This window comes from Aquarana catesbeiana, linkage group LG11 (genome assembly GCF_042186555.1).
Source record: "Aquarana catesbeiana isolate 2022-GZ linkage group LG11, ASM4218655v1, whole genome shotgun sequence".
NCBI classification, from domain to species: domain Eukaryota; kingdom Metazoa; phylum Chordata; class Amphibia; order Anura; family Ranidae; genus Aquarana; species Aquarana catesbeiana.
Window position 1 is genome coordinate 279,207,113 of NC_133334.1, and position 22,812 is coordinate 279,229,924.

Below are 22,812 nucleotides of genomic sequence, written 5' to 3' on the forward strand. Positions count from 1 at the left end.
CTTACCTGATTCCGATCTTCTTGTATGTCAACTTTGTCTGCATCTTGCCAGTGTCTCTCTATGCTAGGGTCAGTAGTGTGTTCTTCCAGATGCTGTGGGGGAACAGACTGAACCCCATCAAGAGGAACATCACCTATATATCCAGGAGGGAGGGTGGCTTAAGTATGGTCAACCCAGTTCTTTTCTTTTCGTTGCTTTTTCTCAAGTTTAACATTGGTAATATGCTTGCAGTGGAACCTCCTGGATGGGTAAGCTTATTTAGATTTTGGTTTAGGCCTTTTCTACAACTTTGGGAAGAAGGTGGTCAAGTGAAAAATCTCAGGGGTCATTGTGGTCAGCTACCAGCCTATGTGGCTCCGTGCCTGAAGTTACTACGGCAGTGGCGATTGTCGACTGAAGATCTCATATCGGTTCCAAGGAAAGTCCTTATGAGTCGAGTCTTGAGCGAAGTCTTTCATCATCCACTGGCCTTAAGGGATTGCCCAGGCCCAGTTTTGAGGGCAGGGTTAAGACTGATTAATTTGGATAGAGTCCCCTTTAAATTTAGGGATCTGGCCTGGTTGTGCTTCCATGGGAGGCTCTATGTTCGGGGCAATTTGAAATTCCGCAGCGGCATGGATCGTAGCTGTCCTCGGGAGGAGTGTGCTGGTGAGGAGGAGACTATGGACCATTTTCTGCTTTATTGCCCTTTTAACATAGAGGTGTACAAACAGGTGGGGCAGGCCCTCGGTGTTCCTTTCCTCTCCAGGCTGGGTTATGCTGAGTGGGTTTACGGAGCATTCAATACTGGTGGGGTTTTTTGTTTGGATATACTTTTTTAAGTTAGCCTAGTAGTCCGTTATTTCACCTGGAACGCACGGTCTCAGGTCCGCACTCGGCATAAAATCCTTCCTGTTGAGGTGGTGGTGTATGACATTTTGCATGAGGTGGGGGAGATTCGGGAGCTTGAGAGAGATAAGTGGGGTCGGGGGGCTTGGTTAAAGGAGTTGAGGGGTTTAAAGCCTCCCTGACTGCCAGGAGTCTCTTTCCCAGGTGTGGCTGTCTGTCTCTTATCACCCTAGATTTTATAATTTATCAATTAAAGTGGAAGTAAATCCTCCTAGCAGTTATAGCCAAGTAAGCTGCCATCTTGGCCTCTTTTTGATCTTCAACTGCCATGATGCTGCACACGTGATCAGTTATGACACTAGTCATTGGATGGTTTGACAGTCTGGTTTAGATCACAACCAATGTGACAGTTACATTCTCGGCATGTGCTGGAAATGTAACTTTTTTGAAACTGTTAAATCTATAAGTGTACTTCCGCTTTCATTTTTGATAAATGGCTGCGTACATAGGTGATGGGTTGTGCCTCTTATCATTTTGGGGAAATGAAAGCCGTTAATTTCCTTAATCCCTAGTGACTAGCAAGCAGGTGCTCCTGTGTTCTGCCAAGGGTCAGGTTTCAGTACACATCCATTTTCCTTCCATGCGCTATGGCATTTTTAGGCCCCGTTCACAACTGAGTGATGTAACTGCGTCACGTTTTTTTGTGAGTGTTTGGAACAACACCATTCTTTTGAATAGGCCTCCTTCCACTCCAAAAATGTGCCAAGAAAGCTCATGTGCCAAATTTTGGCTCTGAGCCAGTCATGTTTGACATCACCTGTTTTGCCGTGCGACAATCATGGCAAAAAATTGTACAGTGTTTCGGGTGCCATTAAGAAATGATGGCACCACAAGTGTTTTGCGTGTTTTGCCGTGATTTCTGCCCACAAATCCAATACACTTAAGAGTGAACGAGGCCTTAGGGCTTCATTCCTTTTTCAAAACCCTCCAAATAAAATTGATCCCCCGTCGGTGTAGCTGTTTCCTCAATTCTTTTACAAGCTACAACGCGGAAATGTTCCAATCCATAACTCGTAAAAACGTTGTGTGTTTACCTTAATTTCTTCCTAATTCCTTTGCGTTGGACAACAGAGCACCTGTCAGCCTATTAAACCATCACACATCTTCTGAAATTAAAACAAATTTCTAATAAAAATGGGCTGTCAGCGCTGAGAAGAAGGTCCATGCTTCTTATTAACGGAATAACCTCCACAGAGTAAGCCGCAATATACAATATCCATTTTAACAGGTCCCCGAAGATGGTGGAGAAACAAGATATCCGCTCCCAGAAAATGTAATATAAATGGAAGTTGTCAGAATGTAGCACGCTCCAACTTGCTTCGGGATAAAGTAGAAGTTTTAGCTACAAGATTATTTTCTTTATGGCCTCAAACTGGCTTCAGGTTACAAGGACGCCAGGGTGAAATTAGAGTCTGGTTTGTCCTTCAAGTTTCCTCACTTTCTGCAGTGAATATCAATGAAGGTCATCCTGGTAGCTGTGCACCATCGTCTTCGTTGGGTTAAAGACATCTATCTTTGAGCTGGATGTATAAGCTTGAAGAATTCACTTTCTGCTGCTATCAGGAAATAACTTAAAGCGGAAGTAAACCCTCCTATCGTTTTCAGCCAAGGAAGCCGCCATCTTGGCCTCTGTTTCATCTTCAACTGCCATGATAGTGCAAATGTGATCAGTAATGACTCCAGACATTGGTTGGTTTGACAGTTTGGTTGAGGGCACAACTAATGCGACGGTTACATTCCTGGCATGTGCCGGAAATGTAAATGTTTTTTGAAACTGTTAAATCAATGGGTGCCAAGGCAACATGGCCACCGTATTTTTTAATTTTGGATGGCAGTGAGCAATACACACCCTCTGGAGATAATTGAGCCCACTGTTGAACATCTTGGTCGTATGGTAACCCATCCTGGAATCGCGGCTCCTTATATCAATCCATCCCATGGGGATACTGGGATAAAGTGCAGATAGACCCCCATCTTGGGGTCAGAGTAGCTGAGTCCACTGTTGAACATCCTGGTCATATGGAAACCCATCCTGGAATCTTGGCTCTTGATATCCATTAATCCCATGGGGATACTGGGATAAAGTGCAGCCAGACCTCAATCTTGGGGTCAGAGTAGCTGAGCGCACTGTTGAACATCCTGATCGTATGGTAACCCATCTTGGAATCTTGGCTCCTTATATCAATCCATCCCATAGGGATACTGGGATAAAGTGCAGCCAGACCTCAATCTTGGGGTCAGAGTAGCTGAGCCCACTGTTGAACATCCTGGTTGTATGGTAACCCATCCTGGAATCTTGGCTCTTAATATCCATCCATCCCCTGTGGATACTGGGATAATGTGCAGCCAGACCCCCACCTTAAGGTCATAGTAGCTGAGCCCACTGTTGAACATCCTTGTCGTATGGTAACCCATCCTGGAGTCTTGGCTCCTTATATTCATCCATCCCATGGGGATCCTTGGATAAAGTGCAGCTAGACCCCCATCTTGGGGTCAGAGTAGCTGAGCCCACTGTTGAACATCCTGGTTGTATGGTAACCCATCCTGGAATCTTGGCTCTTGATATCCATCCATCCCCTGTGGATACTGGGATAAAGTGCAGCTAGACCCCCATCTTAAAGTCATAGTAGCTGAGCCCACTGTTGAACATCTTGGTCGTATGGTAACCCATCCTGGAGTCTTGGCTCCTTATATCCATCCATCCCATGGGGATCCTTGGATAAAGTGCAGCTAGACCCCCATCTTGGGGTCAGAGTAGCTGAGCCCATTATTGAGCATCCTGGTCATATGGTAACCCATCCTGGAATCTTGACTCATGATATCCATCCATCCCATGGGGATACTGGGAAAAAGTGCAGCTAGACCCCCATCTTAAGGTCATAGTACCATAGCTGGTAGGTGGCTTGAGAGTTGGGTGTGCACTTTTGGGTGTGAAGATTTTGCTATCCACACTGAAATATAGATTTTTGTTGACACACAAGTATAAATGAACTTTTTGCACAAGAGCACTTCTCTTCTTCTTTTTCTGATGGATTTTACTGGATTATTTGTGAATGTTTTCTTTTAACACATTCTTATTTACAGTTTTTGATACATATGAATTTCTTACTTGATTGATTTTATGCTCTTTATATTGATAACGCAACACGTTTTTCATTATTATTGGCCACCCCCATCAAATCATTCTCTGCAGCTATTACCTTTTGTACCACCACCCCCTCCCTTTAGAATGTAAGCTCTACGAGCCAGGCGCTCCTGTCCCTTCTGTATTGAACTGTACTGTAATTGTGTTGTCCCCCCTCTACATTGTAAAGCGCTGCGTAAACTGTTGGCGCTATATAAATCGTGCATAATAATAATAATTAATAGGAATAATATATGTGGACATGTTGTGAGTGCAGCTGTCACTGAGAAATTATTCTTTTTTACTATTTGGGGGCACTTTTTGCGCAAATAATTTTTTGTCTTCGTTTAAATCAGTGGGGTTTACTTCCGCTTTAAGCTGAACCCCCGGGCACAAATTTTGTGTCGGGGTGTCTTGTTCTTGTTTGCATGAACAGAAAAACCAAAACTTCTGTTCCTCATTAAAAGTTCTCAGGAACTTCAACTTAACCACTTGACCTCTGGAAGGTTTTACCCCCCTCATGATTAGGCTATTGTTTGCTATTCAGCACTGCGCTACTTTAACTGGCAATTGCGCGGTAATCCAATACTGTACCCAAATTCAATTTTTTATAGTTTTTCCCCACAAATAGAGCTTTCTTTTGGTGATATTTGATCACCACTCCCTTTTTTTAATATAAGAGCTTGATTGGATTGATAATGGGGTGGAGCCCCGAAACGCGTAACCACACCCCCTGGATGTTCTGACGTCATCCCTTCCACCTTGCAGGCGATCTTAGCGAGCCGAGGATCACAGGAAGCCGGAAGCATTGTGAAACAGCTTACGCTCCAAGCACAGCAGCGATTCCTTCCAGCCACCACTCCTTCCACCTCTGGATGCAGCCGATTCAAACTGAGCCAGCCCGAGAACTTCAGACAGCTGTGTGACAGCTTGCGCTCCAGGCACAGCAGCGATCCACTCTATCCATCTTCCAGCCACTTACCTGCCATCCTGTGTTACCACCAGCTGCTTACTTGCCCACCTCTGTTACCACCAGCCGCTTACTTGCCGACCTCTGTTACCACCAGTGGCTTACCTGCCGACCTCTGTTACCACCAGCTGCTTACTTGCCGACCTCTGTTACCACCAGTGGCTTACCTGCCGACCTCTGTTACCACCAGCCGCTTACTTGCCGACCTCTGTTACCACCAGCCGCTTACCTGCCAACCTCTTTTACCAGGAGCCGCTTACTTGCCGACCTGTGTTACCACCAGCCACTTACCTGCCGACCTGTGTTACCACACTCCACTTACCTGCCGACTTCTATTACCACCAACCGCTTACCTGCCGACCTGTGTTACCACCAGCCGCTTACCTGCCGACCTCTGTAACCACCAGCCGCTTACCTGCCGACCTCTGTTACCACCAGCCGCTTACCTGCCGACCACTATTACCACCAGCCGCTTAGCTGCTGACCTCTGTTACCAGGAGCTGCTTACTTGCCGACCTCTGTTACCAGAAGCCGCTTACCTGCTGACCTCTGTTACCAGAAGCCGTTTACCTGCTGACCTCTGTTACCACCAGCGGCTTACCTGCTGACCTCTGTTACCACCAGCCACTTACTTGCCGACCTCTGTTACCAGGAGCCGCTTACTTGCCGACCTGTGTTACCACACGCCACTTACCTGCCGACCTCTGTAACCACCAACCGCTTACCTGCCGACCACTGTTACCACCAGACGCTTACCTGCTGACCTCTGTTACCAGGAGCTGCTTACTTGCCGACCTCTGTTACCACCAGCGGCTTACCTGCTGACCTCTGTTACCACCAGCGGCTTACCTGCTGAGCTGTGTTACCACCAGCGGGTGACCTGTTGACCTCTGTTACCACCAGCAGGTGACCTGTTGACCTCTGTTACCACCAGCGGCTTACCTGCTGACCTCTGTTACCACCAGCGGCTTACCTGCTGAGCTGTGTTACCACCAGCGGGTGACCTGTTGACCTGTGTTACCACCAGCGGGTGACCTGTTGACCTCTGTTACCACCAGCGGCTTACCTGCTGACCTGTGTTACCACCAGCGGCTTACCTGCTGGCCTGTGTTACCACCAGCGGGTGACCTGTTGACCTCTGTTACCACCAGCAGGTGACCTGTTGATCTCTGTTACCATCAGCGGGTGACCTGTTGACCTCTGTTACCACCAGCGGGTGACCTGCCGACCTCTGTTACCACCAGCGGGTGACCTGCCGATCTCTGCATATCTCAGAAGGCCACAGTCACACGCTGATCCCCACTCATGTGAGTGTATTTATCCTAATCTATCTAATCATTTCTGCACTTTGTAGAGGAGAGCAGACTGAAGATAAACAGGTACAACTTATATAGGAGGATTTGTTTCTTCTCTGTGTAAGGTTTAATTTTCACTCTTGTCTGGAGTGTACATTTTTACTCCACAGCCATAACTCAGTTCTCTGCACCTGATCTATAAGTCAGAAGGTGATTAATTAGCTCGGCAGCCATGGCCGCACATCCCAAGGCAATTGATCGTTTTTTTTGTTTTTTTTACCTGTGCGTGTTCCGTGTGTATGTTGTATGTTGTATGTCTCCGCTGCTTTTATTGATGGTGTTTGCCCGGTGTATTCTATGTCTGTGATTTATAAATCTGCACAGCGCCGCGCTGAAAAATGAAGGCAGAGAGATGCAGAAATAAATTCGATGTTCACCACTGGAATCGTCTTTATACTCTGCCAAGAATCACATGACACGTCAATAACAGACAATTACAGCACACAAGAATTCATAAACAGATAATGATAGCATCATGCAAGAGGTGGCAGACGCACAATTATGGCAGAAAAGACATTACTGTGGCGTGCAGCCCAATGTTTTTCAGGGGTTGGCCCCTTAGTTCCAGTGAAGGGACCTCTTAAGGCGTCAGCATACCAAGACATTTTGGACAATTCATATTCCCAACTTTGTGGGAACAGTTTGGGGACGGCCCCTTCCTGTTCCAACATGACTGCCCACCAGGGCACAAAGCAAGGTCCATAAAGACATGGATGAGCGAGTTTGTTGTGGAGGAACTTGACTGGCCTGCACAGAGTCCTGACCTCAACCTGATAGAACACCTTTGGGATGAATTAGAGCGGAGACTGCGAGCCAGGCCTTCTTGTCCAACATCAGTGCCTGACCTCACAAATGCGCTTCTGGAAGAATGGTCAAACATTCCCATAGACACACTCCTAAACCTTGTGGACGGCCTTCCCAGAAGAGTTGAAGCTGTTATAGCTGTAAAGGGCGGAGCCAACTCAATATTGAACCCTACGGACTAAGACTGGGATGCCATTAAAGTTCATGTGCGTGTAAAGGCAGGCGTCCCAATACTTTTGCTAATATAGTGTATATCTGGTGTAGAGGCCATATTCAATCCATCAACCAATGATCCTAAGTTTGCTATATATGATCTAGTGTAATCCTGATTAGGTCAAATTATTGAAACCAATCATAGTTTGTGAAAAATTGCTTCTGTTCTTTCTTTCCATGTTTCTGGCTTGTTCTTCCTGGAAGAGGCTCGCCCTGAGTATTGGACTGTTCATTATCATTTAGGATCTTATCTTTGGATGGATCACACACCTCCCAACATTTTGAGATGGGAATGAGGGACACCTACTAGCAAACATATGTAGGCATGTAGGCACAGGACACGCCCACCTGCCACACCCCTTTAAAGGAGAATTAACCAAAAAAAAGTTAATTAAATCCACAAGGGTATTTTTTTACCACTACTACTCCTTTACATTGGCTTTTAAAATGAACAACTGCAGCAATTTAGAAATTGGATAAAAAGTTTAGCACTGGGAAACACTTTTTGAACGATAAATAGTGCATTTTATATACAACTATATAGATCAGACCAGAATGAGGGACAAATGAGGGGGAAAGAGGGGCAGAGGGGCAATGCTCAAGGACAGTCCCTCGAAATCAGGGACAGTTGGGAGGTATGATCATCCTTTAGGACTCCACCACCTCCATATACAAGCCGACCGTTGATGGTTCCAGGCAACAGTGATTGCAATTTGCTCCAAACCATTCCTTTGTTCAGACTATTTATGGGCTCTTCAGCCACCTACTGGGCACACCTCCACAGGGATTGGCTGATTCTCCATAAATATTCAGGCTGCCTTTCCATTTCGTCGTCCCACCGTGCTTCTAGAATCCTCTAAAAGGCAGGGGGAAGCAATCAAACCAGCAACCAGCAGGCGGGAACACCTTACAGACAAAAACAATCAACCCCCGCTCCTCTGATTACAGAAAAGCTGTACTAAACGTGCCTAACGCCCTACATTAACAATTACTCAATGACCGGTCCCCATTACGCTCTCTCCTTGGTGAACTCACGGTCACCACACACCAGCTATTGTGAAGACAAGACTTTGTTGCAGCAGATGCTGCTGACAACTTTTTTTTTTTTTTTTTTGTAGAAGACAATCATGCTTACTCAGTGATGTATAAAGTAGAGTAACCCCTGGCATCCAATCCGATTTCAGCTCCGGACAGTCTGATCAGAGACGATTCCTGAGTTCTCTTACTGTGGCCTGCAGGGAAATGAATTAAGTTGGGAGTCAAAGAAAAAGAACAAATACCCAATACAAAGTTCAAAGAGTTAGAAAAGAAAAAAAATCTATTTCTCTGTAGGTGTTGGAGAGGTCCTGAGTTTCAGCAATAAATATTATATAAGCAGCCATGAGGGACAGAATGTAAAAGAATAAGAAACCTTTTTTAAAACAGTTTTAGGAATGTAGAAAAAAAAAACAAACAAAAAAAAAAAAAACGTTATAAATTCTATAACTCTTTTTTTGCTTTGGAGATAGGCATAGAGCAGGAGGCTTCCGGGGAAGGCAGCAGGTCAAATTTTAAAGTATAGGTAAAGCAATTTTTTGGTTTTGGATAGAGTGGAAAGCATTAAGAACCCCTGCCAAGCTTTTACTTCTGTATGTGCCCCCTTTTGTCAATGGGACAGGAAGTGAGAGAAGGTCCAACATTTTGTGTTCCCTCCTAAGCAGAATAGGGGGGACGTTTCCCAATGGGGACATGGCAGCCCTGGATATCCGAGTATTTGAGGGGAGACCCTGAAGACTCAACTTTGGTCTCTCTAGTTTTCTTTAGATTTGTACTTACCAGTGAGGGATCTCCCCTGGGAGTGGAAACCCGTTCAGGAGCATCTCCGACCTTTATCCTCCCTCTCCTCCCCCCTTTTCCCATTTTGTTTTATAGAGCTTACCTCTGCAGGAGCCGCTGGATAAGATGGATTCTCTGTTCTGCCACAAATCCTTAAGCTGCTCGGTCCCCACCGACACACCGGTGTAACTTAATTGTTAGAATGCTACCACTCTGCACAGAAAATAGGCCACAAGCAACTGCATGGTAGATTGAATGAATGTATTATGGCAAGGTAGTTGAACAATGCATGAATCAATAAGCAGGTAATGGAACAGGTGTAAAGATGCTGCACTAAATAATGTGAAGACTGATCCATTGGATGGCAACCAAGTTAGCTGTAGGGTTAAAAAATAACAATATTAACTAACCCCAAAAATAAAGGTCCTTGTGTGCACATTATGCATACAGCTCCAATAATGGTCGGTATATGTATTCTTGACAAAGGGGTACCCCTGGAAGTTGCTGCAAAGTACCTAGTGCCTAATTATCAATATTAGCTGGCTATCATTGGGGCCCTTCTGTAAGGTGGTGCACATGAAGCTGTCCTTTAAGAGTGTGCAATGGAGGGCTGATGGGCTGCTAAAGAAGGAGCATTAATTGTGTCACTATTGAGGTAAGCCCAGATGATTCAGCTCACTGCTCCCGATACACAGGAATCTGGTGCAGATCACTTGGCGGTCTGCTATCCTCAGTGTCCTCAGGGACGCAGTGACTCAGGCCTCATGACCAGGTCCACACGAGGCTTAGTCTCACGGGGGCTATGCTCAGACATCAGCAACAGGTCAGTGTCCTTTCCAGTGTAGGCACAGACACCCCAATGGTGGGTCTGTACTCTCTGGTTCCCGCACTGCAAAAGTTCTAGCACCGGTCTGTACAGCTTGGCATCCTACCACAAATGGTCGGTATATGTGTTCTTGACAAAGGGTACCCCTGGAAGTCACTGCAAAGTACCTGGTGCCTAATTATCAATATTAGCTGGCTATCATTGAGGCCCTTCTGTAAGGTGGTGCACATGAAGCTGTCCTTTAAAAGCAAGCAATGGAGGGCTGATGGACTGTTAAAGAAGGAGCATTAATTGTGTCACTATTGAGGTAAGCACAGATGATTCAGCTCACTGCTCCCAATACACAGGAATCTGGTGCAGATCACTTGGCGGTCTGCTATCCTCAGTGTCCTCAGGGATGCAGTGACTCAGGCCTCATGACTAGGTCCTCACAAGGCTCAGTCTCATGGAGGCTATGCTCAGACATCAGCAACAGGTCAGTGTCCTTTCCAGTGTAGGTACAGACACCCCAATGGTGGATCTGTACTCTCTGGTTCCCGCACTGCAAAAGCTCTGGCACCGGTCTGTACAGCTCGGCATCCTCCCACAAAAGACCCAGATCTCCCCAGAATTGCCTGAGAAACGTTCTATCTCTCCTCTGTGCCTTATGTCCTTTGTACCCATGCTTTTTAAAATAACATTATTAAAACTTATTTAAACAGAAATAATTTCAGGCCTCAGGGGATCCTTGCAAAAACCAATTCATTTATGGTCAGTGGGGAAAAAGGACCCTACATTGGTGGCTAGTGGTAAGAATGCCCCCCCCCCCCCTTACAGTGGTGGTCAGAATCCCCTCCTTACAGACAGCTAAGAAGATCATTGGGCTCATGCAGTTGGCTCTGCTAACTGGCATTGGCCCTGGCATTATGCAGGCACTATTAAATGGGAAGTCAATAAGGCACAGCTCATGGAACCCCCAGCAAACTCTGAAGTAACCCTAGGTTTCCACAGAACCTTGGTTGAGAATGGCTGCTCTACTCTATCCAAAAAGAAAACAAAAAGCTTGACTTTCAGCATACGTAAAAAAGTACTGTCACTGGCAATAAAATGCTCCTGTAAAAGAAGATGGTTGTCTGTCCAGGCAGGCCAGCACCTTTTCATAGAAATCTGCCCAAAGAATCTGCACATCCAATACACTTCCAGGTCTCACGGATGCCTACATCACCTACTATGCTCTGCAGTTTCTGCAGAGATGTAGGGGCTTGAAAAAGAAGCCACAGAGCTATATGGGTGACCAGACTTCCAACACTCACAGAAGTGTATCTGTTGAGGTTGTTGGGTACCTTTAGAGAGTGAAGACCAGCTGTGCTTAACATATTGCTACCCCCTTATGAGCCACTTGAGTGAATCAGTTCTTTCTCAGATGTTAGTGCAGAGGCAGCCAGGAACACAGCATTTTCTCTTTTAAAGTCTAGGGGATGTCTTTTATGCTCTTTATTGCTGTAGGAACTTAGATGAGGTGAGGGAAAGTATGGGATACCCCATGTGCACTGAGTAACAAGAGGATACTTCTCCTTCCTGGCACAGTCTCTGGACACTTGGGCAGAAAAGGTAACAGAAGTTAAGTTCCCACAGAGGCCACTCTTGACTGAACTATTACCCAGGGCCTTCTGAAGGAAGATGAAACTGCGCACAGTCACTAGGGCTCTGCGTTCGGGTCGGTACTCACAATGCCACAGGATGCCTCCCTCCGTTATCCACCATGGGCACTTTTCACTGCGGAAGAAAAAAGGCTCACAATACCACAGAATAGCTGGACACCTCCTTCCAACTTCCACGGATACCCTCCAGCAAGCTCTCCAAACCAGGACCTTGAACAAAGCTCTTTAAAGAGACCTCCAGCAAGCTCTCCAAACCAGGACCTTGAACAAAGCTCTTTAAAGAGACCTCCAGCAAGCTTTCCAAACCAGGACCTTGAACAAAACTCTTTAAAGAGATCCCCCCCCAGCTGTGCCTCAGCTGGGACTTTGTTGAACATACAGCAACTCTTTGTGAGCTGCCCTTAGGGGCAGAGGATTCCTCCTGCAGAACCGGTCTTAGGAAGTTTTATCACTTGCATTTATTGTTATATTTAATAGTAAGTTACGCTGATAGATTATTGGATTTCTCAGGACCAACTCCAACTCCTGCCCTGGGCTTCAGACTATTTATGGGCTCCGCAGCCACCTACTGGGCACACCTCCCCAGGGATTGGCTGGGTCCTCATAAATATCCAATCTACTCATCTGTCTTTCAACCCACTGTGATTCCAGAACCCTCTAGAATGCAGTGGGAAATAATCAGACCGGCAGCCTGTCAAACATTAAGCAGGCCTAAGTAATCAACTACTGCTCCACTGGCTACAGAGGAGCCAAACTAAATTTGCCTGAGAACGTATATTCTAACTAGGAGGGTGCTACATTAAGATACCAAGCCACCCCCTTCTTATGTCCTCTAAATCAATGTTTTTCAACTCCAGTCTTCAAGTACCCTCAACAGGTCATGTTTTCAGGAGTTCCCTCAGATGAAATGGCGGTGGTAATTACTAAGGCAGTGAAACTGATCGAATCACCCGTGCCAAATAATGGAGAGCCTGAAAACCTGACCTGTTGGGGTACTTGAGGACTGGAGTTGAGAAACATTGCTCTAAATGGCTGTCATGAGAAGGAACTTTAAGGCACCCATAGACATCAAGTGACAATCATGTGATCTGACCGCTTTTGGAAGAATTAGGAGACTTTATGTCCACTAATCCTCTAGCGTCTCTTTGTTTTTTGTTTTTTTTTCTTTGCACTCATTCCCGTCATCCCTTTCATTGCATTGTTTGTACACTCAACTGTCTCCTATGATTACAGGAGCACTTTAATATAATTTCAAACGCAAAAAAAAAAAAACACTGACATGATTACAGTCTATTTTCTCTTAACATTTGCCGTTTCTCCGTCAACACTGTAACCAAGCCATTTCCATGAAATAAAGAAAAGTAGATTAATGTATTCAGATTTGTGTTATTATTTTGCACATTGCGCAATTAGGCTTAGTACTCCCGTTTGTGTTAATGGAATCTTGAATGCGAGACCCGTATTTTGGTTACATTACCGTCAAAACTATGAATTTTGCAGAAAGCGCAGCAATTGTAACCGTATCTTTACAGATCTCTAATATTCTCAGCCTGGAGCCTTGATGTCCTGGGTTTTAATTTTATTTCGTGCCATTAGCTTTGCATGGAATGAGAATCACGGAGCCGGGGTTTAATCTTGTTTTTACTTTATTAAGTTGTGAAATTAGAAAGTCCGGAATTATCTCAGAATTTAACTCATTCCTACCTGTTTTTGGTTCTTTTCAAGCAGACCAAGGCAGAGGATGCAGAAAAGCACGCACTTGCTTATAACTTCCTGACTTGTACAACTCGCAGAAATAATTAATTTATTTATTTTTCAGCTTTTTATGATAGTTCAGTATACACAATTTTTCTTTTCTTTTTTTTGTTTAAGATATACACTATACAGCATGGCTGGTAGTTTGTAGCCACCTGGCTATTAGTCTTATATGACCTTGTCTCCTGCTGGTGGCACTGTGGTTCCCACAGCAAAGGGTTGTAGTGCCAAATTCCACCAGCAGGTGTCCCCTAGCAGCCAGCAGATCCCAGTAATCAGTCCTGATGCTGGCTGCTGGGAGGGTATTTGATCCCTCCTCTACAATATATGTTGTAAAGCACTGCGCAAACTGTTGGCGCTATATAAAACCTGTATTATATTAATAATAATAATACAATTCCCTGGTGCTTCAATGTTTTCCCATGCTGGCCAGACTCTGCTTGCTGTTGATCACGAGCCTTAAAGTGTTACTAAACCCAGTAATATGAAAATAGTCCATCCGCCCCCTCACACACACACACACACACACACACACACACACACACACAGTGCCCACAGCAGCTGAATCTTCTTTTTACATTAAAATACTGCCACTATATACCTTTTTGGATGATCTGTATACCACGGTGACATGATAAACTGCACGGTTTCTCCAGTGCTGAGAGTTCAGATAGGAGGAGATTTTCTCTGCAGCCTGTATACACACCCACATGTGTGATGTCGATATCATGTGACCTGGCTAGCTCTGAGATGTTCTCTCCAGCATAAAAGACACAACTGAGCATGTGCAGGTCGGCTGCCATGCCTGTGTTAGCTGGCCTTCCTCAGATAGACAGTTCAGGGGGGAAGGATCTATGCATACAGGATAAAACAGCCTTTTTAAAAAATGCAGAGGATTAACCCCTTAAGTTCCACAGTGAGTATAACAAGCATGCTATAGATTTTACTGTCGTGGGTTTAGTAACACTTTAATTCTGCCTGATCCTGCTCTTCCACCAGCAGGTGTCTCTTAGCAGCCAGCAGATCCCAGTAATCAGTCTCTGCTTGATGCTGGCTGCTGGGAGGGTATTTGATCCCTCCTCTACAATTTCCTTTTGCCTCAATGTTTTGCCCTGGTAACCAGACTCTGCCTGCTGCTGATCCTGAGCCTGAATTCTGCCTGATGATCCTGCTCTCCCACCAGTAGGTGTCTTCCAGCAACCTGAAGATCCCAGTAATCAGTCTCCACCTGATCCTGGCTACAGGGAGGGTATTTAGCCCCACCTCTACATTTCTCTGGTACTTCTGGTACTCCTGAGCCTGATTCTTGCCTGATCCTGCTCTTACCTTGTACCTATATCCTGTACATGTTCCCCTTGTTACTGATCCCAGTCCTGGCCCCCCCCCCTTTTCTTGCATCCCTGGTATTAACGTTTTCCCCATTTTGTATATTTTGAATATAGTTAGTTGCTAGTTAGGCTGTCTGTTATTTAGTTAGGTGGCTTGTTATGTACTTTTGTCAGTTGGTTATGGTTAGAAATGTTTGTTTCTTTACAAATTTAAGTTATACACCCGAATCTCCGAATAACAATAGTAATGAATATCAAAGAATCAAAAATAAATATTAATAAAACAAAGAAATGAATTTGTTTTATTTGGATGTTTGAAGCATTCAAAGAACAGAATGATCCGAAATAATTTGTTAGTAGCTGGTTGTTAAGAGCGGGTCCTTAAAGTGGTTGTATAGTCAGAGGGTGCATTTTTTTGCATTAATATAAAAAGCCTTCTGTGTGCAGCAGCCCCCCTCAGCCCCCCTAATACTTACTTGAGGTCTGGGCACTAAAACCCCTGTCCTGCCCAGGCCAATTTTCAGCTTTTAGCGCTGTCACACTTTGAATGACAATTGCGCGGTTACGTAACACTGTAAGCATGTGAAACTTTTATCATTTTTTTCACACAAATAGAGCTTTCTTTTCGTGGTATTTGATCACCTCCTGGAGTTTTTATTTTTTGCAAAAAAAAATGAAAAAAGACCAGAAAAAAAAAAGTTTTTCTTAGTTTCTGTTTTTTTGTAAATAAGTAATTTTTCCGGTGGCCCTGATGTGAAGGCACTAATACGCAGCACTTTCTTTTGGTGGCATTTAATCACCACTGGGATTTTTATTTTTTGTTAAACAAGCAATAAAAAAGACTGAAAATTTTGAAACAAAAAAAAAAAAAGTTTTCATAGTTTGTTATAAAGTTTTTCAAACATAATTTTTCTCCTTCATTGATATGCGCTGATGAGGCTGCACTGATAAGGAGGTACTGATAGGTGGCACTGATGATGAGGCACTGATGGGCACTGATTGGCAGCACTGATGGGCACTGATAGGTGGCACTGGTGGGAATTCATAGGTAGCACTGGTGGGCATTTATAGGTGGCACAGGTGGGGACTGGTAGTTGACATTGGTAGGTGGCACTGTTGGACACTTATAGGCTGCACTGATGGACACTGATAAGGCGGCACTGGTGGGCAATAATAGGCGGCACTGAAGGGCACTGATAGGTGGCACTGATGGTTACTGATTGGAAGCACTGATGGGTACTGATAGGTGGCACTGGTGGGAATTGATAGGTGGCACTGGTGGGCATTTATAGGTGGCACTGGTGGGGACTGGTAGTTGACATTGGTAGGTGGTACTGGTGGGCACTTATAGGCTGCACTGATGGACACTGATAAGGCGGCACTGATGGGCAATGATAGGCGGCACTGAAGGGCACTGATAGGCAGCACTGATAGGTGGCACTGACGATGAGGCACTGATGGGCACTGATTGGAAGCACTGATAGGTGGCACTGGTGGGCATTGATAGGAGGCACTGGTGGGCACTGATAGGTGGCACTGGTGGGCATTTATAGGTTAAACCGGTGGGTACTGGTAGGTGGCACTGGCAGGTGTTACTGGTGGGCACTGCTTAGCAGCAGTGGGTGTGGAGTGTGCAAGACCGATGTCCCATTTACACAACTCATAATCAGCTGTCAGCGAGAGAAAAAAAAAGCAGACTACCGGCTTCTGTTTATATCACGTGATCAGCTGTCATTGGCTGACAGCTGATCACGTGGTAAGGGACAGGCACTCGCTGATTACAGAGCGTGCCGCCTGCACCTGCAATTTAGGCCCACGCTGTAGCCGTCTTTCGGCCATAGCACGGACGGGAAGAGGTTAGAATAAAGGCAAAAGCCTAAAAAAAAAAGAAAATGAATGCAGCCACCACATCTAATAATTGGCCAAATGCAATATATTATTTTTTTTGTTTTTTTTTTTTTTTTGGGGGGGGGGGGTTAATACTTCTTTATTTGGAAACAGGGTCTCTTTAAAGGGCGACTGTGGTAATGTGCTTTTATTAAAGCAGAAAAGAGTGGGAGTTCTTCCCGGCATCACGATAAATAGCGCTACACGTTGCCAGGTGTTCCTCTTGTCTGCTGAGAATTAATGAGCAATGCGACTTCCTGTGACATGCAAATAATTACACTTCTTGATACTCTCGCCATAGAAATATGATTAATAAAATCCGCAGTCTCTTCGTTTCTGTCGCTCGGTCTCTCTGCTCTCTAGAAAAATAACAAATAGTTTCATTGCTGTCACAAAAATGACAGAGAGGAATAAATTATATCCTGAACCTTTAGAAGGTTTATTAATAAACCTTCTAAAGGTTTTAATCGGATTTTCCGATGGAAAAAGTGCGATCGGATTGTGTTTGTCGGAAATTCCGATTGTGTGTGGGCTCCATCGGACTTTTTCCGTCGGAATTTCCGACACACAAAGTTTGACAGCAGGATATAAAATTTTCCGACAACAAAATCCAATCGGTTAAATTCCGATCGTGTGCACACAAATCCGACGCACAAAGTGCCACGCATGCTTAGAATAAATAAAGAGACGAAAGCTATTGGCTACTGCCCCGTTTATAGTCCCGACGTACGTGTTTTACGTCACCGCGCTCAGAACGATCGGAATTTCCGACAACTTTGTGTGACCGTGTGTATGCAAGACAAGTTTGGCCCAAAATCCGTCGGAAAAAATCCAATGGATTTTGTTGTCGGAATGTCCGATCAATGTCCGACCGTGTGTACGGGGCATAAGACTGGGATGAACCATGTTTTATTTAAAGATTAACTCCACTTTTGTTGAGCACCTCCAGGGCCGATCCTAGGGTCACCGGCGCCTGGGTGCAGAAATATTTCTGGCGCCCTCACATGGGCGTGGTCATATTACCAACTCCTCCCCTTTACAAACGATTCTATGGCAACGACTCAAATACAAAGCTGCTCCTCTAAGAAGTCTTCGTTACCCTGAAATCCTCCCATGATCTCTTAACAATAAAGAAAATACAGGAAGAGGGTACACTAATGAGACCTGGAGGGGAGTCTCTCTGATGCACACAGAGAGGGCTTCTGTTAGAAAGAGTCCCAAGACATAATACAGGATACGGTCAAAGACTGCAGACATGATACAAGAGATGGTCAGAGACTGCAGACATAGTACAGGAGATGATCAGAGACTGCAGACATAATACAGGAGATGATCAGAGACTGCAGAAATAGTACAGGAGATGATCAGAGACTGCAGAAATAGTACAGGAGATGATCAGAGACTGCAGACATGGTACAGGAGATGATCAGAGACTGCAGACATGGTACAGGAGATGATCAGAGACTGCAGACATGGTACAGGAGATGATCAGAGACTGCAGACATAATACAGGAGATGATCAGAGACTGCAGACATGGTACAGGAGATGATCAGAGACTGCAGACATAGTACAGGAGATGATCAGAGACTGCAAACATAGTACAGGAGATGATCAGAGACTGCAGACATGGTACAGGAGATGATCAGAGACTGCAGAAATAGTACAGGAGATGATCAGAGACTGCAGACATGGTACAGGAGATGATCAGAGACTGCAGACATGATACAGGAGATGATCAGAGACTGTAGACATGGTACAGGAGATGATCAGAGACTGCAGACATAGTACAGGAGATGATCAGAGACTGCAGACATAGTAGAGGAGATGGTCAGAGACTGCAAACATAGTACAGGAGATGGTCAGAGACTGTAGACATGATACAAGAGACAGTCAGAGACTGCAGACATGGTACAGGAGATGATCAGAGACTGCAGACATAGTACAGGAGATGGTCAGAGACTGCAGACATGGTACAGGAGATGATCAGAGACTGCAGACATGATACAAGAGATGGTCAGAGACTGCAGACATAGTACAGGAGATGGTCAGAGACTGCAGACATAGTACAGGAGATGATCAGAGACTGCAGACATGATACAAGAGACAGTCAGAGACTGTAGACATGATACAAGAGACAGTCAGAGACTGCAGACATGGTACAGAAGCTGGTCAGAGATTGCAGACATGATACAAGAGATGGTCAGAGACTGCAGACATGATACAAGAGATGGTCAGAGACTGCAGACATGATACAAGAGATGGTCAGAGACTGCAGACATGATACAAAAGACAGTCAGAGACTGTAGACATGACACAAGAGACAGTCAGAGACTGCAGACATAGTACAGGAGATGGTCAGAGACTGCAGACATAATACAGGAGATTATCAGAGACTGCAGACATAGTACAGGAGATGATCAGAGACTGCAGACATGGTACAGGAGATGATCAGAGACTGCAGACATAGTACAGGAGATGATCAGAGACTGCAGACATGGTACAGGAGATTATCAGAGCCTGCAGACATAGTACAGGAGATGATCAGAGACTGCAGACATGGTACAGGAGATGATCAGAGACTGTAGACATGGTACAGGAGATGATCAGAGACTGCAGACATAGTACAGGAGATGATCAGAGACTGCAGACATGGTACAGGAGATGATCAGAGACTGTAGACATAGTGCAGGAGATGATCAGAGACTGCAGACATGGTACAGGAGATGATCAGAGACTGTAGACATGATACAAGAGACAGTCAGAGACTGCAGACATAGTACAGGAGATGATCAGAGACTGTAGACATGATACAAGAGACAGTCAGAGACTGCAGACATAGTACAGGAGGTGGTCAGAGACTGCAGACATGGTGCAGGAGATGATCAGAGACTGCAGACATAGTACAGGAGATGGTCAGAGACTGTAGACATGATACAAGAGACAGTCAGAGACTGCAGACATAGCACAGGAGATGGTCAGAGACTGCAGACATGATACAAGAGATGGTCAGAGACTGCAGACATAATACAGGAGATGGTCAGAGACTACAGACAAGATAGAATAGATGGTCAGAGACTGTAGACATGGTACAGGAGATGATCAGAGACTGCAGACATGGTACAGGAGATGATCAGAGACTGTAGACATGGTACAGGAGATGATCAGAGACTGCAGACATAGTACAGGAGATGATCAGAGACTGCAGACATAATACAGGAGATGGTCAGAGACTACAGACAAGATAGAATAGATGGTCAGAGACTGCAGACATAGTACAGGAGATGATCAGAGACTTCAGACATGGTACAGGAGATGATCAGAGACTGCAGACATGATACAAGAGACAGTCAGAGACTGCAGACATAGTACAGGAGATGGTCAGAGACTGCAGACATAATACAGGAGATGGTCAGAGACTGCAGACATAGTACAGGAGATGATCAGAGACTGCAGACATGGTACAGGAGATGATCAGAGACTGCAGACATAGTACAGGAGATGATCAGAGACTGCAGACATGATACAAGAGACAGTCAGAGACTGTAGACATGATACAAGAGACAGTCAGAGACTGCAGACATGGTACAGAAGCTGGTCAGAGATTGCAGACATGATACAAGAGATGGTCAGAGACTGCAGACATGATACAAGAGATGGTCAGAGACTGCAGACATGATACAAGAGACAGTCAGAGACTGTAGACATGACACAAGAGACAGTCAGAGACTGCAGACATAGTACAGGAGATGGTCAGAGACTGCAGACATAATACAGGAGATTATCAGAGACTGCAGACATAGTACAGGAGATGATCAGAGACTGCAGACATGGTACAGGAGATGATCAGAGCCTGCAGACATAGTACAGGAGATGATCAGAGACTGCAGACATGGTACAGGAGATGATCAGAGACTGCAGACATGGTACAGGAGATGATCAGAGACTGCAGACATGGTACAGGAGATGATCAGAGACTGCAGACATAATACAGGAGATGATCAGAGACTGCAGACATGGTACAGGAGATGATCAGAGACTGCAGACATAGTACAGGAGATGATCAGAGACTGCAAACATAGTACAGGAGATGATCAGAGACTGCAGACATGGTACAGGAGATGATCAGAGACTGCAGAAATAGTACAGGAGATGATCAGAGACTGCAGACATGGTACAGGAGATGATCAGAGACTGCAGACATGATACAGGAGATGATCAGAGACTGTAGACATGGTACAGGAGATGATCAGAGACTGCAGACATAGTACAGGAGATGATCAGAGACTGCAGACATAGTAGAGGAGATGGTCAGAGACTGCAAACATAGTACAGGAGATGGTCAGAGACTGTAGACATGATACAAGAGACAGTCAGAGACTGCAGACATGGTACAGGAGATGATCAGAGACTGCAGACATAGTACAGGAGATGGTCAGAGACTGCAGACATGGTACAGGAGATGATCAGAGACTGCAGACATGATACAAGAGATGGTCAGAGACTGCAGACATAGTACAGGAGATGGTCAGAGACTGCAGACATAGTACAGGAGATGATCAGAGACTGCAGACATGATACAAGAGACAGTCAGAGACTGTAGACATGATACAAGAGACAGTCAGAGACTGCAGACATGGTACAGAAGCTGGTCAGAGATTGCAGACATGATACAAGAGATGGTCAGAGACTGCAGACATGATACAAGAGATGGTCAGAGACTGCAGACATGATACAAGAGATGGTCAGAGACTGCAGACATGATACAAGAGACAGTCAGAGACTGTAGACATGACACAAGAGACAGTCAGAGACTGCAGACATAGTACAGGAGATGGTCAGAGACTGCAGACATAATACAGGAGATTATCAGAGACTGCAGACATAGTACAGGAGATGATCAGAGACTGCAGACATGGTACAGGAGATGATCAGAGACTGCAGACATAGTACAGGAGATGATCAGAGACTGCAGACATGGTACAGGAGATTATCAGAGCCTGCAGACATAGTACAGGAGATGATCAGAGACTGCAGACATGGTACAGGAGATGATCAGAGACTGTAGACATGGTACAGGAGATGATCAGAGACTGCAGACATAGTACAGGAGATGATCAGAGACTGCAGACATGGTACAGGAGATGATCAGAGACTGTAGACATAGTGCAGGAGATGATCAGAGACTGCAGACATGGTACAGGAGATGATCAGAGACTGTAGACATGATACAAGAGACAGTCAGAGACTGCAGACATAGTACAGGAGATGATCAGAGACTGTAGACATGATACAAGAGACAGTCAGAGACTGCAGACATAGTACAGGAGGTGGTCAGAGACTGCAGACATGGTGCAGGAGATGATCAGAGACTGCAGACATAGTACAGGAGATGGTCAGAGACTGTAGACATGATACAAGAGACAGTCAGAGACTGCAGACATAGCACAGGAGATGGTCAGAGACTGCAGACATGATACAAGAGATGGTCAGAGACTGCAGACATAATACAGGAGATGGTCAGAGACTACAGACAAGATAGAATAGATGGTCAGAGACTGTAGACATGGTACAGGAGATGATCAGAGACTGCAGACATGGTACAGGAGATGATCAGAGACTGTAGACATGGTACAGGAGATGATCAGAGACTGCAGACATAGTACAGGAGATGATCAGAGACTGCAGACATAATACAGGAGATGGTCAGAGACTACAGACAAGATAGAATAGATGGTCAGAGACTGCAGACATAGTACAGGAGATGATCAGAGACTTCAGACATGGTACAGGAGATGATCAGAGACTGCAGACATGATACAAGAGACAGTCAGAGACTGCAGACATAGTACAGGAGATGGTCAGAGACTGCAGACATAATACAGGAGATGGTCAGAGACTGCAGACATAGTACAGGAGATGATCAGAGACTGCAGACATGGTACAGGAGATGATCAGAGACTGCAGACATAGTACAGGAGATGATCAGAGACTGCAGACATGATACAAGAGACAGTCAGAGACTGTAGACATGATACAAGAGACAGTCAGAGACTGCAGACATGGTACAGAAGCTGGTCAGAGATTGCAGACATGATACAAGAGATGGTCAGAGACTGCAGACATGATACAAGAGATGGTCAGAGACTGCAGACATGATACAAGAGACAGTCAGAGACTGTAGACATGACACAAGAGACAGTCAGAGA

At 45.2% G+C, this 22,812-nt stretch overlaps 1 protein-coding gene across 1 annotated transcript in view; it reads left to right on the forward strand.

Moving 5' to 3' along the window:
• The window catches only part of CDH13 (cadherin 13), a 902,416-nt gene that overhangs the window by 503,710 nt on the left and 375,894 nt on the right, over positions 1-22,812 (forward strand). The gene's annotated exons all lie outside the window — the stretch shown is intronic.